A 21671-nucleotide genomic window follows, 5' to 3' on the forward strand; every position below is an offset into this window, starting at 1 on the left:
GGCAAATTGCCTTGAAAAGATAGTATGGAACAAAAGCTGTCACAAGACTTGTAGAAATGCCATGGAGAGTTGACCTGAACAATACCCATCCCTTGATGTAGTCTTTAAAAATATAAACATATTTAAGGACTAATGCCATGGAGAGTTGACCTGAACAATACCCATCCCTTGATGTAGTCTTTAAAAATATAAACATATTTAAGGACTATCACTCAACTCTATAAAACATATTGCAGAGTTCAGCAACAAACACAACCACTATTAATTCAACAAATATTTTGACCTCAAAACCAGCAAGTAGTCATTATCAGCAATAAAATGTTTGACATGTTAAGCACTGTTTTTCATGTGCCGCAATGTAAATTTGTTCCATAGGCAAGATGTTCAAGTAGTTTATATGATTCTACATCAAGGTAAAACATTCCTATGGATGGATATAAAGTAAATGAATAATAATGACAATAGTGAAGATTTTACAATTATATAAATTTCTAGGAGTCAGTGTTTTTTTTATCTTTATACAGGAAATTGAAGGGAAAAACTATTAGATTAAAAATGTAAAACAGGGCTACCCTGGTGGCACAGTGGTTGAGAGTCCGCCTGCCGATGCAGGGGACACGGGTTCGTGCCCCGGTCCGGGAAGATCCCACATGCCGCGGAGCGGCTGGGCCCGTGAGCCATGGCCGCTGAGCCTGCGCGTCCAGAGCCTGTGCTCCGCAACGGGAGAGGCCACAACAGTGAGAGGCCCGCGTACCGCAAAAAAAAAAAAAAAAAAAAAAAGTAAAACAGAATATGTAATGACTGTCTTATACCTTTCCTTTTTCCGTATAATTCAAATACCATTTGCTTGCTCCTCACTCTTAGCTAACTATTCTCTTATTTTACAGAGAAAGTAGAACCAATGACAAGAAAATTATCTCATTTACAGCCACCAAATTTACCAACCTACTTACCCATGCCCGTCCTCTTTGTCTTCCCTCCTGTTAAACTGAATTAACTCCTCCTTTTTTTCTTCTAGGACTATTTTTCACCCTGGATTTTTCCTCTTCCAGTTTCTTCAGAGATTTTTTTCTTGCAATTTTCCCCTTTCTCTATCCTATACCATGAATACACTTACTGTTATTGGCTTATTCTTATCAGCATGCGAAACATTCTTCAAAAACCCTTGAGAAAAACCTCCCTGGACTTCATGTCCTCCTTCAGTTGTCTCCCTATTCCCCCACTTCCTCAAAAGAGGTCTCTAAGTAGTCTTTGTCTCCACTTACTCACTTTCCTGTCTCCTCAGCCAATCATCCTTTCCTCCCCACCACTCCACTGAGACAGCTATTGTCCAGGTCAACATTTGTAGGTACCATATAGATACAATTTCAATTCATGATGCTAGATTAATATTAAGTAGATAAAATTCTACTTAAAAACACAACAATCAGCTACCTAATTTGTGAAATGCAAACAATATCTGTCTTCCCTACCTCACAGGGTTGTTGTGAATCAAATGACGTAACGCAACTGAATATTTCTGTAAGCCACAATGCATCACACACGTAAGTATGATTTTCTAGGCTATGAATCAAAGGCATGGGTTTTGGTAGTTTTTATCTAGCCTTAGTGAAACTCAAAGAACTAGAATATAGTAGATTGCCCACAGTCACTTGTTGAACAAATAAATGCATGAACAAATGAATAACTGAAAATGCTTGGTTTGGTGGAGACTCTGGCTGGAAATGAGTGGAAGCACCCAGCTAGAGTGGTACTAAAGGACTGAACAGGGTCTAGAAAATATAAGCAGAAAAGTCATTCCTGGAAAAAAATATATATATGTTCATATATATATATATATATATATATATATATATATATATATATATATATATATATATATATATATGGATCACTTTACTGTATACCAGAAACGAACACAACATTGTAAATCAAGTATACTTCAATAAAAAGAAAAGCATTCCTTCCATAATGACATGCAGAATCCCATCTCCCACCAAAATTATCTAAGAGCTTGAAAAACTATTAAGGCTTCATTTTGTTCAAGAAGTTATCTGATCTTTCAAAGGATCCTTCTTGTCTAAGTTTGTGTTTAACTGAGGAGTATCTCATACAGCCACACACAAATAAAGAAAACAAATATATACATATAAAACATGCCTTTTCTGCTTAGCCAAGACTCAAGCATCAAGACTAATCAACACCATCAATTAAAATGTAAAATGTGACAAATTATAAAAATATATATTTTTTATTATCTGGAGAACCATTGCTTTAGGATACAGTTAAAATAAGCTAATGAAGACATTGAGACTCTGGGCTAGGTAAACAAGAGCCAACTTTGCAAAGTAACACTTAAATTATGATGGTCTCCTCTCTAGAAAATGTTTAAATTTTGGCGACTCAGGTTACGATGTTCTCCCAGATTTTGAAAGCTTTTCCACACAGTCTAATGAGGAACTTTGAGGCATAACTCATCAGTATTAAATCAAAAATAAATGTGCTGTTTTCAGATATTTCCTTCAGGGTTGGCCGAAATCATTCTACCATGTAACAGTTTATGGGGGAAAGCAAGAAAGCTTGACTTACGTACAGCGCTGCCACCAGAGTAAACAGTGCCTCAAACCAAGGAAATTTAAAGCACATGCCTTACTGTCAGGTTTAACTTGCTTTACAAACCTGAACAGCCATCCCTGTTATAAAAATCCATTTCTGATTTGGTAACTAACATTTAATCATGAAGACGAAATAAATATATTTGTGCATGTAAACATATGGTAATTATAATTTTTGTCAAAGAACTCAACTTCCCAATGTCCCGTATGGGAAATCATTGAGGAAGTGATGATCATGACAGAGAACCATCATAGAGAAATGTTAAAGCAGTATCAGTAAAGAACTAAGACACATGCTACTTTCTAGACTAGAGATACACATATATGGACCTGAAATGTAAGGTCATATTGTTTTGTCAACATATTTGCTCTTTCTACATATCTTATATACTGCCCTCCTAACTTATACTGTACAAATCTTTGGCTAAATACAGACTTGGAGCATCAAGGAGACTTGGATTCAAATCTTAAATCTGCCACTTGCTAAAAGGCATGTTCTCTCGCAGGAACGTTTTGAAGATGGCGTCTGGCATTCTTGGAACTCCTGCCACCCAATCTCTTGGTTCTGACTTTATCCTATCAGGGTGTTATCAAGTTGAATGGCTGTTGGTGGTATAATTGTTTGTCTTTGGCCATTAGGCTGCAAGCTGTGTACGGGCAGGAAGCCTGTCTATCTTGCGCAACACCATGTCCTCAACATCTGTATAATCCCTGGCTCTTTCTAGCCACTTGTTGAATGAATTAATGGATGAATGAGTGACATATAGCTTTGCTTCTCAGCCTTTTCATTCCTTTCAAGCCCACTTAAAATCATCTTTACATGATTTTTTTTCTATACTGACATTTCCACTGTATTTTATTGTTCCAAATTACTTGGAGCTCGTTATTGCATTATTGATTTGGACCCTTGGTCCTATCCATGTTAGTCATCCTACTTGAGTAGGAAAATCAGGTTTTATAAACTTATTTCCTATTGACCTTGGAAATAAGGGGCAGAACATTTAAAATGACATGCAAAAAAAAAAAATCATTTCACTAGCAAGTCAGGAAAAGAAACTGAAAAAAAGATAGTATTTTACTCCTGGACATTTTCAAAGTTCTTCTTCTTGAATTTTATGTCAATCTTCAGTGTTGCTGAGGATGTGAAGAAATAACACCTTGATCCACCCTGGACGGAGTCCATGAGTGTGATAATTATGGTAAGCAACTCTGATCTCTACTAAAAGCCTTCCCAATGTTCACCCTCTTTACCCAGCAATGTCACTTCCTTGACTTATCCTAAGAAAATAATCAGAGATGCACCAAAGACTTCTGTGTGGGGATGTTATATGTAAGTGTTAATTGAAAATAAACTAAAAGTATAATAACGTAGGGGGGGGTTGACTTAGTACAATGGAATGCCAGGCATTTATCAAAATTCATGTTACAGAGGGATAATTATACCTGAAAATTATCAAAGAGATAAAAAAATCACAAAGAAACATGTAAAGTAAAAATTACCCCAATTATAAATATATATTTGTATAGAAATGTACATATTTTAAATAATATATTTATATTTTATTCATTATTCACACATATGTATATAAGAAGACTAGAATAAAATATACTATAAGTTAGATTTTATGAGGTTATGCTGCAGTAACAAATAATCCTAAAATTTAGTGGTGTAACAATAAAGGTGGGACTTCCCTGGTGGTCCAGTGGTTAAGACTTAGCCTTCCAATGCAGGGGGTGCAGATTCGATGACTGGTCAGGAAGCTAATATCCCACATGCCTCGCAGCCAAAAAACCAAAACATAAAACAGAAGCAATATTGTAACAAATTCAATAAAGACTAAAAGAAAGGTCCACATTAAAAAAAAAAATTTTTTTTTAAACAGTAAAGGTTAAATTTCATGCCAGCAGAGAGTCAGTATAGCTCTCCTTCATGTGTCCTCTTTGTCCTACTATTTATTCTTAAAGAACATCCCTTCTTTAGTACTTTGTTTTTCTCATGGCAGAGAGAAAAGGGCCAAGGAGAAACCATGTGATGATTTTAAAGATTGTACCTAGAAGTAGCTCATATTTCATCGGCCAAAGCAAACCCCAGGGACAAGATTGGCTTCACTGAGGCCAGAGGAATAATCTCTCTCAGAGAAGACCCTGCACATCACATGGGAAAGCAGTGAACGTTAGAAAAAATATATAATTTACCACAATAACCATTGTCTCCTGGTGGTGATAATAGGGCTAATTTTTGTTTTCTTCTTCATACTCCTATATATGTTTTTTTTTTTTTAAAACGGACTCATGTGTTACTTTTAAAAGCAGAAAATAAGTCACACACAGAAAGAAATCTGTTGTATCACACCACGTGGTTCACCTCCCACTTCACTGCCTCCTGATTGAGTTCTATACCGTCATCTGTGGTCAAGTGAGTTCTGATGTATTATTGGCCATGGGTGTTGATCTGGTTGGTCTGCCATTCTTTCTCAATGAGTCATATGTAGACTTCCTTTCAACACATTATGGCCCTATAAAATATATCTATAAACAATATCAATTACATTACTGAAGAGTGACTATTGGTATGGTATGTAACCCAGTGGTTCTCAGCCAGAAACAATTCTGCCCCCCAGACGATATTTGGCAATGTCAGAAGACATTTTTGGTTGCCACAACTTGGTGGGGTCAGGGGGAGGGTGGTCTTCTGGCATCTAGTGGGTAGTGGCGAGGGATGTTGCTAAGGGAAGTCCACTTCACCCCCGCAAAAAAATTATCTGGCTCAAAATGTTAATAAGTACCAAGATTGAGAAACCTTGTGATCCCATGATTCATACTTAAAGGGAGGACTGGGAACCCTGCAAGTGCTTTGAGATGTAAGTCTTACAGCTCAGGCTTCAGACATGGATGGTGGTTTCTTATGGGTTGACAATCACATAAATGTAACCTATGATTGATGATAGTGCTGTGAATCAGGTTTATTGACCAATCAACATACACATTCATGTATCTTACCATCAGAACTTACGGTCTAAATTAATATTTACAATAATTTAGAAATAATGTCTGGGTGATGACTGTGAGCCAGAGTCTTGGGAGAAATTGTTCTGGTATTTTGCACAGGAAATTGTTGCTGACTTGAGGAGGAGTATTTGGAAAAAAAGCAAGGAATGTTCTGACGGTTTGTCAGTCATGAGTAACTTCAACTCCTACAGTTATTACCATCATTTGTGTACATGTCTGTCACTTTACCTTCATCTGTTATGTATTTGGGAGATGAAGGAGAACAAGAGTGACATCACCACAATATTCAGACATATCTTGTAATATTTGTCTTAACACATTCTGTTGTCAAGGGTTATTAATTGACTACAATCTTTTTTTTTTGGGGGGGGGGTGGGATTTAAAAAACTGTTTATTGCTCTGTGACTTCGTCTGGAAGCTGTTAACAAGACCCATGACAGCCAAGGGCCAGGTGTGCATCTAGATCAGCTAGATTCACGTGTCCACCTCCTGATGCATATAAACCTGGCACTCAGGGGCCCTGCGCAGTCAAAGGCAGGCTTCCTGGCAAATTGGTTAAATCCCAACAAGGAGAAATGATGCTGCAGATCATTTCCACCTCCCCAAATCCCATGTCCTAGATAATAAAGGAAAACGCCACAAGTACTGCTCCAAAATAAAACCGGCCCCGGTCCCTTATGTCTGACAGAGGAGCCAGGAGCACCGAGGCTCTGCAGAAGCCAGGAACCCAGCACCAGAAGGCACCCGCCCCTCCCTCACTGTTCAGTGACCTCCCCAAAGGAGTCCCCAGCCCCAAGGGTGCACTCCGGCCACGCTGCAGGAAGACCAAGGCAGGGAGCCCAGGGTTTCCAATCGGAGCTGTAGTTGGTCCTGCTGGGTATGGCGGAGCCCCAGCAACTGTGGCCCTCACAGACTCTCCTGGAAGACCCGGTGCAGGCTCTGGGCCAGGACATCAGTCTCCTCATAGCCCTCACAGCTTTGCTGCCAGCTCTCTGGCACCTGTTCCATGCCATAGTAGGCACCAGCAGTGGCCCCGGCCATGGTGGCAATGGTGTCTGTGTCCCCACCAAGTGAGATGGAATAGATGAGAGTCCTCTGGAGGCAGAGGGGATCTCGGGGTCAGGCTCCATGCAGCACAGGAAGCAATAGATGGCGGTGGGCACAGATTCAAAGGCAGCGATGCCACTCCCTAGCTTGGACACCACCTCCTCTCTGGTCACTGCGTTCTGCTCTAGAAGCTCCCCAATCTTCTTCAGTCGGCTGGAGTACGAGCTCCTCCATGCCCAACTCCCGGGCACCTGACACTTCTTGGGTGTCACTGTCCAGCTCTTCCATACGGGCCAGGAGTTGTTCAAGGAAGTGCTCACTGGACGACTCACCCTGCAAAGCCAGGTGCGCAGCCAGGGCCTGCAGGATGGCACCCTTGTAATCCAGGGAGGAGGCGTGTGTCAGCTGGGCCGAGAGCCGGGCAAACTTCTGCACATCCTGGACGCTGTTATAGGCCGGGGAGATGCCGGCCCCCCGCATGGCGCCCCCGTTGCCGTTGGAGCCTTTGCCATTAAACTGGGCCGGGACGGCTCACAGCCATCACGGCACTCGGGGCTCAGGAGCTTCCTGAAGACGGTGATCACTCCAGCACCATAACCCCGTCAGGGTCTTTCTTGTACTCCTGAGCAAACCGGTGAGCCGTGTCCACCTCGTCGAAGGCCCCCTTGGCCAGCAGAGACTGCACCAGCGCCCGGCCCCGGCCGGCCGTGTCGTCGGTGTAGCAGAGTGCTTCTGGCCGCGCGCTCCCCGACAAGCCGGGGTCCGGCTCCAGATCCTGGACCTGACGCGAGACTGAAGTCAGGTCGGCGGTGTTGCGCGCCTCGTCGACGGCGCCCACGCCCACGCAGTCCCCGAGCAGCGCGCCCGCCAGGCAGTCTTGGAAGCGGCAGAGGGAGCGGGCCGCCGCCGTCATCACCGCTGCCGCCGCCATCCGCGAGGACCGGCCCCCGTTTGACTACAATCTTGATTCTAAATTTAAAACAAATGTTACACGAAGGTCTCAATTTAAGAGATGGTTTTAATAAAAGGTTTCACGTATAAAATTATTTTTAAATAATTAAGATACGACCTGTGCTATCTTTACTTCATCTTGCCACATCAGTCCCTATTCCTTATCCTAGAAATTTCATCCCACCAAAATTCAGAGCCTTCTTTTCGTCAGCTGCCTTATGCTACACTTCCAAATCCTCACACAACAGTCACTCCTTCCTCCCTATTATGTGTATCAGCACTGCCGTCCCTGCAACACCTCCCATCACATCACAGTGTTTAAGCTTGCCTTTTAACTAAATGATGGGCTTCTAAAAAAAAAGCAAAGAGAGACTGCTTACATCTATCTTTGTAACCAAGAGATTTACATAATGTCCAGTTCATGGCAGGTGTCAATCAACAGTAATGTGTTAATGAATTCCCCCAGTGACCAGGTTTAATTATAGAGAGGGAAGAATATATTAGGGCTATTTTTATATTAAGGGATGAATGACTAGCTTTTCAAAAGAGCACATAGGCTGACTCAAAGGAATGACTATTTGGTGGTGACATTGTGCTAGGGAGACAGTAGAATAGAAGAGATATTTTGAGGCAAGAGAGGTTTCCTAGGTTCCTCAATTCATTACTCCACGGCAATGACCTACTCCAACATGACGAGGTCTTGCTATGCTCTAAAGAAAGAAAGTACATCTAGGACATTGTCCTTGACGATGTGAGTTCTTCAAACTGAAAAATATTTTTCTTAAAATTAATGCTGATGAAATTCTAACACATATTGCAATCACATGGCTGAAAAAGTATTTGACCACATGTTAACAATACCAGTTTGATTTAAGAAATTATTATTGATACTTTTAGCATACACCTGTAGCTACAGAACCTAACTACCAAACATAGGGTGAGAATTCTTCTAAATTTCAGTTTATTAAGTTATAGTTTTTAAAATACTATAAAATATTGATTGTCCCTTTTATTTTTTTTCAGGTCCAACATTCACTTAACTTCCAAAAAATACATATTCTGCCAATAATTTCTATCTTTGTCCCTTGTTGCTCTTAGATCTCAATGGCTACACTGTATACTTGGAGTTCTTGGTAGTATTCGATTTAGTGTTTAATTATACTCTTCCTTCTATTGATCACTAATACATTCTTATATATGCCGTACCTCCCAATGAAAGTTCCTTGAAAGAGGGGTTGAGTTGCAGACAGCCATTCTTTTTTTTTTTTTTTTGCGGTACGCAGGCCTCTCCCATTGCGGAGCACAGGCTCTGGCCGCGCAGGCTCAGCGGCCATGGCTCACGGGCCCAGCCGCTCCACGGCATGTGGGATCTTCCCGGACCAGGGCACGAACCCGTGTCCCCTGCAGCAGCAGGCGGACTCTCAACCACTGCGCCACCAGGGAAGCCCCCCAGACAGCCATTCTTAATTTAAAAATGGGTTGTATTCCCAAAGTCATACATGTTTTCAACATATATTTATTGATCACCTATTCCCATGCCAGCCTCTGTGTTAAATATAGGGAATAAACACAGCCTACTCAATTGGAAGTTGATTTTTTTTTTTAATTTAGAATGCATTATTCCACGGAAGCGGTACTTTTAAAGGAGGTTAGCTTCCCAGATGAACCCCACAAATCAATTTATATATCATATAGTTCTATTACTTTTATTCTTTGTTCCCCGCTCCCAATCCTATACTGTAAAAGTACTAACTTCATTCTCTCCAATAAGAATAAAATTTAAGTTGTGGCACACAAAAATATTTTCCACAAATGGCAGCAAACAAATAGTATTTCCATACTGCAATGAACAAAACAGGAGCTGAGACTCGGCCCAGCTCCTAGGGTAGATCTCAACTACTCTGAGTCCCTGAGCACGTGACTTTCTCCTGACTGTTCCTATGGAGTCAGAAGTGTAGCCAGACTGAAGGGAAAGATCCTTACCCTGTTTGAAAGAGAGGATTATTTTTGTCTCTCTACCACTGGAAGTGACCCAGGAAGGGATAGTTCTGACTACCCCTGGCTGTTCTCTCACACCCAGGAGAGGAAACAGCCTGGATGGTCCCAGGCAGAGTGTGACAGTGCAAAGAACTCTGGTCCCAATGCCGTCTCCAAGTTACTAAACTAGCCAGACCTGAAGTCTCACTTACTTCTGGAATTTCTAGGATGTAATATTATAATTTTCTTTTATCTGAAACCAGTTTATGTCAGGTTTGTATTACTTGCAGCCAAAACAATTCTAAACAACCCAGTATCAAACATGTTGGATTAGAGAACACTGTAATCTTCTATTCATCTTATTCTAATCCTAGCAATGAGTCCATCTATAATCTCCTATATCTGATTTTTCTGAGGTGTACTGGACAGATATCCCTTGCTTATAGAGGAACAATTTTTTGTTATGATTAGAGTCCTCAGTGCCTCACTTTTTTCCCAAAACAGAAAAAAAAAAAAAAACAACTTCAGTTACCAAAGGAAGAAAATGGCAGGAAGCCCAAAAACAAGCTATTTTTCTTTTTCCACTTCAAATGATGCTCAAATCTTAGCCAGTTTCTTTTCAACAGTTCACCACTACCTCTAAAAATCTATGTGTGTGCTGCCTTGGTAGCTGCCCTGAATTCCAAATTACCCTGCACACCCGTTCCTAATCACGGAGATCTTGATTGGAACTAAATTTGTTCTCTGTGCAGAAATCACTCATGTTCCAAGAGCAGTTTCTCCTCTGGTCAAATTAGCTGTGTAAATATTACGAATAAAAATATATGCAGGGGCAAGTGGATTACAAAAAGGCATTTCCTTATAAGTGATCCATGTGACTCCAAATTAGAATGTGTCTTAAAAATAGGGAGAGCCTGGGAAAGATTAGTAGACCAAAACAAATGGTGCCCATAAACTGCCCCAGATTTGTAGACCAAATTCTCAACAGCGTAAAGCTTGAAAAAAAAAAAAAAAAAAAAAAGGGAAGAAACATGGGAAAGAGGGAGAGAGGAAAGTTTTAGGTATAATACTTTTAAATCCTAAAATACAAGCTGGATTTTGAAAAACAAGGCTGAGGTAGATTGGGCAGTATGTGTAGATTGAGGCTATCTTTGGCTTTTTCCAAATTTCTGCCTTTAAGATGTTTCCATCCTATTGAAAATGATTTAATTCATCCTTTCAGAATTTTTTTAAACAAATCACGTATTTAAACTTGTATAGTACTTAGAAAGGGAATAAACAAAACACACCCAACATCTTTTATTATTATATAAAGCCTGGAGAGGTTCTGTCTTCTCCTATGAAGAGTGTGGTGCTGTCTTCTCTTATGAAGATAATCAACCACATTATACAAGGCTGAAGGGCATAAAAATACACATTTGTAACACCATAACATTCTGCTGCTTTCCTTGGGAAAATCATATTTATCCTTGAACATCACATCTTAATACAGGGGGAAAGGTCAGCAGCAGAATATTGTTACTCATTTTCTCTTGTCTCCTTCTATTATACCATTTGCTTGGAATTTGTTCATTTGATCTTCATCTGAGAAGCAGAAGTAAACAAATCTTGCTAACTGTTCAGTCAGTTTCAAAACCAGCTAACACTGCTTATCCAGTGCTGGAATCTTAGACAACGATGATTATACTTTGATGCCATAATGTTCAGGAATCCTGTGGGCCAAAGGAAAACTATATATACATATATAATTTTGCCAGAAAAAGTTTCGTCTTGGAAAATTACCAAACATATGCCTTATTCCATTTGTATATTTTTAAAATAAAACTACTACCATGAACAGTAGTTAATGAGTGACAAGTGGTGAGTTGATTGTGGTTCAGAATGAACCATCTTATTAGAAAAAATATAGATACAAATTATACTTCAACACATACCCGAAATAGTTTCTAAATCCATACATCTAGTCCCCTGGGGTTAACTCTTATGCAAATCAATAGCTGAGTTTCTCGATTATCACATAATAAAATCATGCTAGTTCAAATTTAAATATTAATTACTGAAATATGCATCCTACAAAACTAGATACTGTTAAAAATTACTCTTCTTACGAAACTGCTTGAAAAGGAAGGGCTCTGTGTGTGTATGTGTGTTTGCTTTTCAAAAAGCTGAGGTATCTATTAGATAAGTGTGAAAAGGAAAGATATTCCTTCTTGGCCATATTACATAATGTCTTCATTTTTCTTTTTATTTAAATATTTTATTTAAACATTTAAATTCAAGTCTAAATTCATCTGCCTTCTTGTCAAATGTACTACCACTCTCCCACTAATCCAATGGGTTTCCCACTAATCCCAAACAATCGCCTTCCCTCCAGACCAGTCTTTTGTTTTGTTTTGTTTTTTTGTGGTACGCGGGCCTCTCACTGTCGTGGCCTCTCCCGTTGCAGAGCGGAGCACAGGCTCCGGACGCGCAGGCTCAGTGGCCATGGCTCACGGGCCCAGCCGCTCCGCGGCATGTGGGATCTTCCCGGACCGGGACACGAACCCGTGTCCCCTGCATCGGCAGGCGGACTCTCAACCACTGCGCCACCAGGGAAGCCTCAGACCAGTCTTTTAATTTATCCTTCCAGATGCCTCGTTCAGTTCTGCCATTCTTATTATTATGACTTTACTCCTGCTTGTGAAAAGTTGCAACATTTAGGACCATCCCACCATCACTTCTGTTTTACTTGTCCTGATTCTTTGCATTTTGACTGCCTCTTCTTATATAAACAACTTTTTGGCAATCAAGCCTAACTGATATATCTCACATGTCTTCATTACCAAACCACACATAAGTCATCCCTGGCAATTCAGCTCTTAATTGTTCTGATTCACTAACATTAGTGCTTTTTTCCTAACCACACTATAGACCTACAGAGAGCAAATAATTTGATCCTCTCATAACATAGCAACTTGAGCTACCGTACCTTGTACATTGACTGATTCTTCATAATTATATTTTCTGAAAATTCTAGCTACAGAAACTTGTCCCACAATATAATTTAATGGAAAAAAAACAAGTAGCAAAATAGGATATATATTTTAATTCGTGCTAAAAAATGTTATATTTTTACATTTCCATAGGCTGGAAAAATTCTAGAAAGCTACTAGACCCCCAAACTTCACAGTAACTACCTCTGAAGAATAAATAAGTAAGCAGGACTTTGGCAAGATGGCGAGAAGTGATGGGAACTATAAGAGGCTTTAATATTCCTTTGAAAAAATATTATAATGTTTGTTTTTATTTTATAGAATGAACATTATGATTTTCATAATTTCAAAACTAGCAAAAGACAGGGCTTCCCTGGTGGCGCAGTGGTTGAGAGTCCGCCTGCCGTTGCTGGGGACACGGGTTCGTGCCCCGGTCCGGGAAGATCCCACGTGCCGTAGAGCGGCTATGCCCCATGAGCCATGGCTGCTGAACCTGCACGTCCGGAGCCTGTGCTCCACAATGGGAGAGGCCACAACAGTGAGAGGCCCGCGTATCGCAAAAAAAAAAAAAAAAAAACTAGCAAAAGACAGAATTAATAAGTATTGTATGACTAACTTCCATTTTTATGAATACTCCATGTTTCTAGAGGTGCTGCTCAGCAATTCTAAATCACAAGGTCTGACCTTTCCCCCAGGAGACCTCTGGGCGTGACAGTTCAGCCACAGCTAATATATACGCACTGAAAAGCTCACCAGATCATAGCAAACTGTTCCCTCTTTGAAGAAAAAGTACCATATGGAGATAAATGTATTGATGATTCATAAAATTTGTATAACTTCTCTGTTTGAATCAATACCTTGTAATGCAGGGGAATATATAAATTGATCAGTGATCCTTCATCTAGTATTTTTTTTTAACATTTCTTTTTAACTTATGTCTCATTAAATGTGTTTGTTGTTTACAGCATTCTTTTTTTTTTTTTGCGGTACGCGGGCCACTGTTGTGGCGTCTCCCATTGCAGAGTGCAGGCTCCGGACGCGCAGGCTCAGCGGCCATGGCTCACGGGCGCAGCCGCTCCGTGGCACGTGGGATCCTCCCGGACGGGGGCACAAACCCGTGTCCTTTGCATCGGCAGGCGGACTCTCAACCACTGCACCACCAGGGAAGCCCAGCATTGCCTTTTTGATTTCCAGCTTACTTCCTGAAAAGCAGACCTTGTGACTCAGATTTGGGTACAGCTAGTTTATTTGGGAAAGTGAGGCCAGGAAACTTACATGAGAAAATCAGAGACGTGAGATGGGAGAAATGTCAGTGAAGTTTGCAAATAGTCAAATAACCCCGGTAGAAAACTGGGGCTCAGTTGCCCTGAAGATGCTCTGAGAAATATTTTCCTTGGGGCTGGGGAGGCTGGAAGATTTGTACAATGATTTCATGCTTTTTTTGTTTGTTTATTTTTATTATTTTAGATTTTTTTTGATGTGGACCATTTTTTAAAGTCTTTATTAAATTTGTTACAATTCAGCTTCTGTTTTATGTTCTGGTTTTTTGGCCATAAGGCATGTGGGTCTTAGCTCCCCGACCAAGGATAGAGCCTCACCCCCTGCATTGGAAAGCAAAGTCTTAACCACTGGACCACCAGGGAAGTCCGTGGTAATTTTTTTTTTTAACATCCTGATTGGAGTATAATTGCTTTACTATGTTGTGTTAGTTTCTGCTGTATAACATAGTGAATCAGCTCTATGTATACATATATCCCAATACCCCCTCCCTCTTGCGACTCCCTCCCACCCTCCCTATCCCACCCTTCTAGGGGGTCACAAAGCACCAAGCTGATCTCCCTGTGCTATGCAGCTACTTCCCACTAGCTATCTATTTTACATTTGGTAGTGTATATATGTCTATGCCACTCTCTCACTTCATCCCAGCTTACACTTCCTCCTCCCCATATCCTCAAGTCCATTCTCTACATCTGCGTCTTTATTCCTGTCCTGCCGCTAGGTTCATCAGAACCATTTTTTTATAGATTCCCTATATATGTGTTAGCATACGGTAATTGTTTTTCTCTTTCTGACTTACTTCATTCTGTATGACAGACTCTAGGTCCATCCACCTCACTACAAATAACTCAATTTCATTTCCTTTTATGGCTGAATAATATTCCATTGTATATATGCGCCACATCTTCTTTATCCATTCATCTGTTGATGGACACTTAGGTTGCTTCCATGTCCTGGCTATTGTAAAGAGTGCTGCAATGAACATTGTGGTACATGTGTCTTTTTGAATTATGGTTTTCTCAGGATATATGCCCAATAGTGGAATTGCTGTGTCATATGGTAGTTCTATTTTTAGTTTTTTAAGGAACCTCCATACTGTTCTCCATAGTGACTGTATCAATTTACATTCTCACCAAGAGTGCAAGACAGTTCCCTTTTCTCCACACCCTCTCCAGCATTTATTGTTTGTAGATTTTTTGATGATGGCCATTCTGACCGGTGTGAGGTGATACCTCATTGTAGTTTTGATTTGCATTTCTCTAATGATTAGTGATGTTGAGCATTCTTTCATGTGTTTGTTGGCAATCTGTATATCTTCTTTGGAGAAATGTCTGTGTAGGTCTTTTGCCATTTTTGGATTGGGTCGTTTGCTTTTTTGATACTGAGCTGCATGAGCTCCTTGTGTATTTTGGAGATTAATCCTTTGTCAGTTGCTTCGTTGGCAAATATTTTCTCCCATTCTGAAGGCTGTCTTTTTGTATTGTTTATGGTTTCCTTTGCTGTGCAAAAGCTTTTAAGTTTCATTAGGTCCTGTTTGTTTATTTTTGTTTTTATTTCCATTTCTCTAGGAGGTGGGGCAAAAAGGATCTTGCTGTGGTTTATGTCATGGAGCATTCTGCCTATTTTTTCCTCTAAGAGTTTTATACTGTCTGGCCTTACATTTAGGTCTTTAATCCATTTTGAGTTTATTTTTGTGTATGGTGTTAGGAAGTGTTCTAATTTTATTCTTTTACATGTAGCTGTCCAGTTTTCCCAGCACCACTTATTGAAGAGGATGTCTTTTCTCCAATGTATATTTTTGCCTCCTTTATCAAAGATAAGGTGACCATATGTGTGTGGGTTTATCTCTGGGCTTTCTATCCTGTTCCATTGATCTATATTTCTGTTTTTGTGCCAGTATAATACTGTCTTGATTACTGTAGCTTTGTAGTATAGTCTGAAGCCAGGGAGCCTGATTCCTCCAGCTCCATTTTTCTTTCTCAAAATTGCTTTGGCTATTCAAGGTCTTTTATGTTTCCATACAAATTGTGAAATTTTTTTGTTCTAGTTCTGTGAAAAATGTCATTGGTAGTTTGATAGGGATTGCATTGAATCTGTAGATTGCTTTGGGTAGTATAGTCATTTTCACAATGTTAATTCTTTCAATCCAAGAACATGGTATATCTCTCCATCTGTTGGTATCATCTTTAATTTCTTTAATCAGTGTCTTATAGTTTTCTGCATACAGGTTTTTTGTCTCCTTAGGTAGGTTTACTCCTAAGTATTTTATTCTTTTTGTTGCAGTGGTAAATGGGAATGTTTCCTTAATTTCTCTTTCAGAATTTTCATCATTAGTGTATAGGAATGCAAGAGATTTCTGTGCATTAATTTTGTATCCTGCTACTTTACCAAATTCATTTATTAACTCTAGTAGTTTTCTGGTAGCATCTTTAGGATTCTCTATGTATAGTATCATGTCATCTGCAAACAGTGACAGTTTTACTTCTTTTCAGATTTGGATTCCTTTTATTTCTTTTTCTTCTCTGATTGCTGTGGTCTAAAACTATGTTGAATAATGGTGGTGAGAGTGGGCATCCATGTCTTGTTCCTGATTTTAGAGGAAATGGTTTCAATTTTTCACCATTGAGAATGATGTTGGCTGTGGGTGTATCATATATGGCCTTCATTATGTTGAGGTAAGTTCCCTCTATGTCTACTTTCTGGAGAGCTTTTATCATAAATTGGTGTTGAATTTTGTCGAAAGCTTTTTCTGCATCTATTGAGATTATCCCATGGTTTTTATCCTTCAGTTTGTTAATATGGTGTATCACATTGATTGATTTGTGTAAATTGAAGAAGCCTTGCATTCCTGGGATAAACCCCACTTGATCATGGTGTATGATCCTTTTAATACGCTGTAGGATTCTGTTTGCTCATATTTTTTGAGGATTTTTGCATCTATGTTCAACGGTGATATTAGCCTGTCATTCTCTTTTCCTGTGACATCTTTGTCTGGTTTTGGTATCAGAGTGATGGTGACCTCGTAGAATGAGTTTGGGAGTGTTCCTCCCTCTGTTATATTTTGGAAGAGTTTGAGAAAGATAGGTGTTAGCTCTTCTCTAAATGTTTGATAGAATTCACCTGTGAAGCCATCTGGTCCTGGGCTTTTGTTAGTTGGAATATTTTTAATCACAGTTTCAATTTCGTTACTTGTGATTGGCCTGTTCATATTTTCTATTTCTTCCTGGTTCAGTCTCGGAAGGTTGTGCTTTTCTAAGAATGTGTCCATTTCTTCCAGGTTGTCCATTTTATTGGCATATAGTTGCTTGTAGTAATCCCTCATGATTCTTTGTATTTCTGCAGGGTCAGTTGTTACTTCTCCTTTTTCATTTCTAATTCTGTTGATTTGAGTCTTCTCCCTTTTTTTTCTTGATGAGTCTGGCTAATGGTTTATCAATTTTGTTTACCTTCTCAAAGAACCAGCTTTTAGTTTTATTGATCTTTGCTATTGTTTCCTTCATTTCTTTTTCATTTGTTTCTGATCTGATCTTTATGATTTCTTTCCTTCTGCTAACTTTGGGGTTTTTTTGTTCTTCTTTCCCTAATTGCTTAGGTGTAAGTTTCGGTTGTTTATTTGATATTTTTCTTGTTTCTTGAGGTAGGATTGTATTGCTATAAACTTCCCTAAGTGGTATTTTTTTATACCATAGCCTGGAACAATTCCTTCTGAGAGATCAGGCCTATGAATAATCATTCTGGGTGAGAGAATGTTTGACTCATTACCATCATCATAGGGTAATTTTAGATTTGTTCTAGGGCAGCGGTTCTCCAACTTTTATATCGAGCATCAGAATCACCGGCAGGCCGTACTAAGAAGATTATTGGCCCCTCTCCCAGAGTTTGTATTGTCTTAGATGAATCTGCATTTCTTACAAGTCCATAGGTGATGGTGATGCTGAGGCTGCTGATCCAGGACCACTATTCCATGGGTACTGAGGTTAATTTTTGTCCCTAATTTTTCAAGTCTTTTGTTCTTTATTTTTCAAAGTCCAGTCTTTCCCAATTTAAAGCCTATGCCTTTTTGATTCAAATGAAATTGATATAAAGTAAATCAGCCAATTAAAATTTCAATACTATGGTAGAATCTCTGGAGCCTGGTAGTCCCTGGGATTTATTTTCTTTCTTTACTTTGATAAATTTCTCTGCCTTAGCACAACAGAATTTCTAAATTACCATTTACCTCCTCAGTACCTCCAATTTCTTACTAATTAACCAAAAGCAAAAATCCTTGAAATCATATGAGTAGATTAAAAAAGGAAAAAACAAAATCTCCTAAAAAAAAAATCATCATCATCACCATTCTTATCTACCTGGAAGCATAGATATCTCTCATGAATGGAAATGCCAAAACCCAGACAATTTTCCCCACAGCATTTAAAGACTTTGGCATGTTTCATGATCAGTGATAGAACAGCTTTATTTCAAATGAATTGGAGCTCATTTGTTTGACAAAATAATTGGCAGCAACATGAAAGTTGCATATTCTTGCTACGATCTTAAGATTTTGTTTACTTGAATATTTGTTGAGTTAGCAGTCATAAGATGCCTCCTGTCCGTAAGATAGAAATATACGAGTTGCTCAGGAGGACAGCCTTCCCTGGCCTAGGCTTAACAGAAATATCTCTTTGGGGACTCATAAAGAAGACACTGATAAACAACACACTTAAGAACATTGATTCAATAAAGACTACAGGGACCTCCCTGGTGGCACAATGGATAAGAATCGGTCTGCCAATGCAGGGGACACGGGTTCGAGCCCTGGTCCGAGAAGATCCCACATGCCTTGGAGCAACTAACCCTGTGTGCCACAACTACTGAAGCCCTCATGCCTAGAGCCCGTGTTCCATGACAAGAGAAGCCACTGCAATGAGAAGCCTGTGCACCGCAACGAAGAGTAGCCCCCACTCACCACAACCAGAGAAAGCCCACGCAGAGCAACAAAGACTCCACGCAGCCAAAGATAAAATAAAATTTAAAAATTTTAATTAAAAGAAAAGAAGACTACAATCATTTCTTATGAATGCTTCTCCTCACCTGCCTCAGTGCTTACTGAGGGCATGATGCCAAATACAGTTCAGTAAATTCCACTGGGTGACAAAATAATTTGGTAAAGTATACAACTGTCTGGTAGACTGGCAAATGTTAGAAAAATTGAAGACATGGATAAAATGCATATCCTTTGGGTGTTAGTCTCCAAATATTGTTTCTTGAGACAAAAATCTATGATAAGAATTGGGCAGCTGGAGAGGAAAAGGGGAGGCAGCGATAAACGCAAGGAGAGACTAGGGGTGTGCACCTTTCCGCCGGTGCTGCTGCTCTGGTGGTGGGTGTTGTTATCACTGTTGTGGGAGGCGTTGCAGTAGGCGGCAGCTTGGAGTGAGAGAAGAAGTGATTTATTCCTCGACTCTTCATCACGGTGCAAATGAGCAGGCAACCCTGGCCTTGTTTGGAGCCACCCTTGGTCTTTTGGCACCAGCTGTGTGTACTCTCCATGGGAGAATTGTTAAGTTCAACGCCTGCTGGATAGGGCTCCAGCTGATTAAATGGCGGATTTTCTGTTGACCTACATGCTAAGCCCAGGTCCACTCCTGGGAAAAGCTTTAGCCAGGTAAAACTCATGAACGGCAAGGTACCTAAAAGGGCATCTTGCATGGACTGTCCAGGGGCAATTTCAACCCCTTTGTATTGACCTTTACAGAGATGCCTGAAGACCTGCTCCACACACATGTAAATACCACCATATATATTCTGAGAAACATAAAGAAGAAAGAAAGAAATGCCATATTCTGCCATTGTTCACGTACACTCTTAAACAATTTGTGTGTTGTGGAGTAGAGAGGTGGGAGCATGTCCAAAAAGGACTTTGTGTCTTTGTAAATAGAATATAAATGGATCGAGAAATGTCTGTGAAGAGGGCCCAAGAACACAGTACTTCCAAATAGTGCATCCTAAAAACAAAATTTTTGCTACCTTCTCAATCCTTCCCTCTCAACCACATGGCTCCAAACAGGAAAATGTATTTTCAATAAGTAGGGGTGTGTGGTTATTAAGAATGCCAACCAAGGTAATTCCCTGGCGGTCCAGTGGTTAGGACTCCACGCTTCCACTGCAGGGGCCACGGGTTCGATCCTTGGTCCAGGAACTAAGATGCCATGTGGTGCAGCCAGAAAAATAATAATAATAAAATAAAACTTCATTTAAAAGAATGCCAACCTAGTCCTTTTATTGGCACATAAACAGAGGACTCAAATGCCCAACCCGATTGCTGGTGTCTTAAATATTCCTTTTCCTTTGGGACAGCTAACTGAAGAGTTTCTTTAGGGTCTGATTTTCTTTCCAATTTCTACTTAATAGCTACCCTTTTTTTCTAAGATAATAAAGAAATAGGAATTTCTTAATTTTTTATCTGGGGAATTTAAAAACCTAATTTGAGGTTGACGACTTTCAATCGGATTAACACTGTAGTCCAGAAAAAGAAAGAGAGAGAGAGAGAAAGAAAAGGAAAGAAAGAAAGAAAGGGCAAACAACTTATTGCTCTGGAAAGATCAAAGTAAGAATAGATTTTTGTCTCTTTAAATTGTGTTTCTATGAGTACTATTTTTGGTTGAGATGAAATATAGACATTTATTGTTCACACTATTTAGACATGGAAAGTAGACACCAAATTGAGTTTTTAAATGATATTATAAAACTCTGTGCAGAGAAAGTCAAACATGTTAACTTTTGAGTTGATGTTATCATGTCAGTCCCACTATATATTGTATGGTAAAAACATCAAGCAAGATAATAGAACATTTAGCATTCAATTATCCATTTTATGAAGCTTATTTCTCTTAAACATTTCAAATAAAATATTGTTAACTAAAAATTCTGTTTAAGCAGCATACATTTCTGGAAGTTAGGAAATTTAACCCATTCTTATTTGCATCTTACACAAAGCTGGCACAAAACCCAAACTTTAGAGCCAAACTGCCTATGATTTATTCCTGTCTATGCCATTCTCTTGTTGTTGGAGCAAACGAGCTGAGTTCTTTATGCCTCGGTTTCCTCCTCAATAGATAAAGATAATATTAGTGACTACCTCATAGATCAGTCAGTGGGAGAATTAAACGTCTTAACTCATGGAAAGATATTAGAACAATGTCTAGCACATGCTCAAAATTTTCTTAAAGTAGTACTTTCTTATTTCATCATAGTAGTACTTTATGGAATGTACATTCCTTAGACTCTGTATCTTTTTTTAATACACTTTATCTGAGTGCTTTTTTAACCCCACAATCTTCTTATTTGCCCACAAATTTTTATTATGCCTAAGACTGTAATACTTAGACCAGATGAAAAAATAATTTATGAAAAATCAGGAGTCTGAGTTTACTGATAGCAAATTTGCATTTCCCAGAGGACTTGACCTTAGTTCTTGGGTCCTGAAGGTGTCCAAAATATAGCTTTGATCCTTAACACAGAAGGAACCATATATGTTTGTATAAACAGAGAAAGGAAAGTAGACATTTCCAAATGGGCAAACTTTTCAATAATCTTGTTCACAGTCACAAAATGCCCTTAAATTGCCCTCTAACCCCCTAAAAGCATGCCTGTTTGAACAGAAAAGAAATGCAAAAATAAGAATTCCAACTGAAAAGTGAAAGGAAAAGAGGGGAACTCTTCTGATTACTTTCACTAGTTATTAGACATTCATGCCAATATTATTGCTGTCCCCTGTCCTCCCACCTCAAAAGAGGAAAGAAAAAGTTACCACAGGTAGAAAATTGCTTCTGGCATTAAT

At 39.4% G+C, this 21671-nt stretch overlaps 1 pseudogene; it reads right to left on the bottom strand.

Moving 5' to 3' along the window:
• Positions 1–4189: 4189 nt before the first annotated feature.
• LOC132436913 (ADP-ribosylhydrolase ARH3 pseudogene) overlaps positions 4190–21671 on the bottom strand; it is a 105714-nt pseudogene continuing 88232 nt past the window's right edge.

Source organism: Delphinus delphis, chromosome 14, assembly GCF_949987515.2.
Source record: "Delphinus delphis chromosome 14, mDelDel1.2, whole genome shotgun sequence".
Lineage (NCBI taxonomy): Eukaryota > Metazoa > Chordata > Mammalia > Artiodactyla > Delphinidae > Delphinus > Delphinus delphis.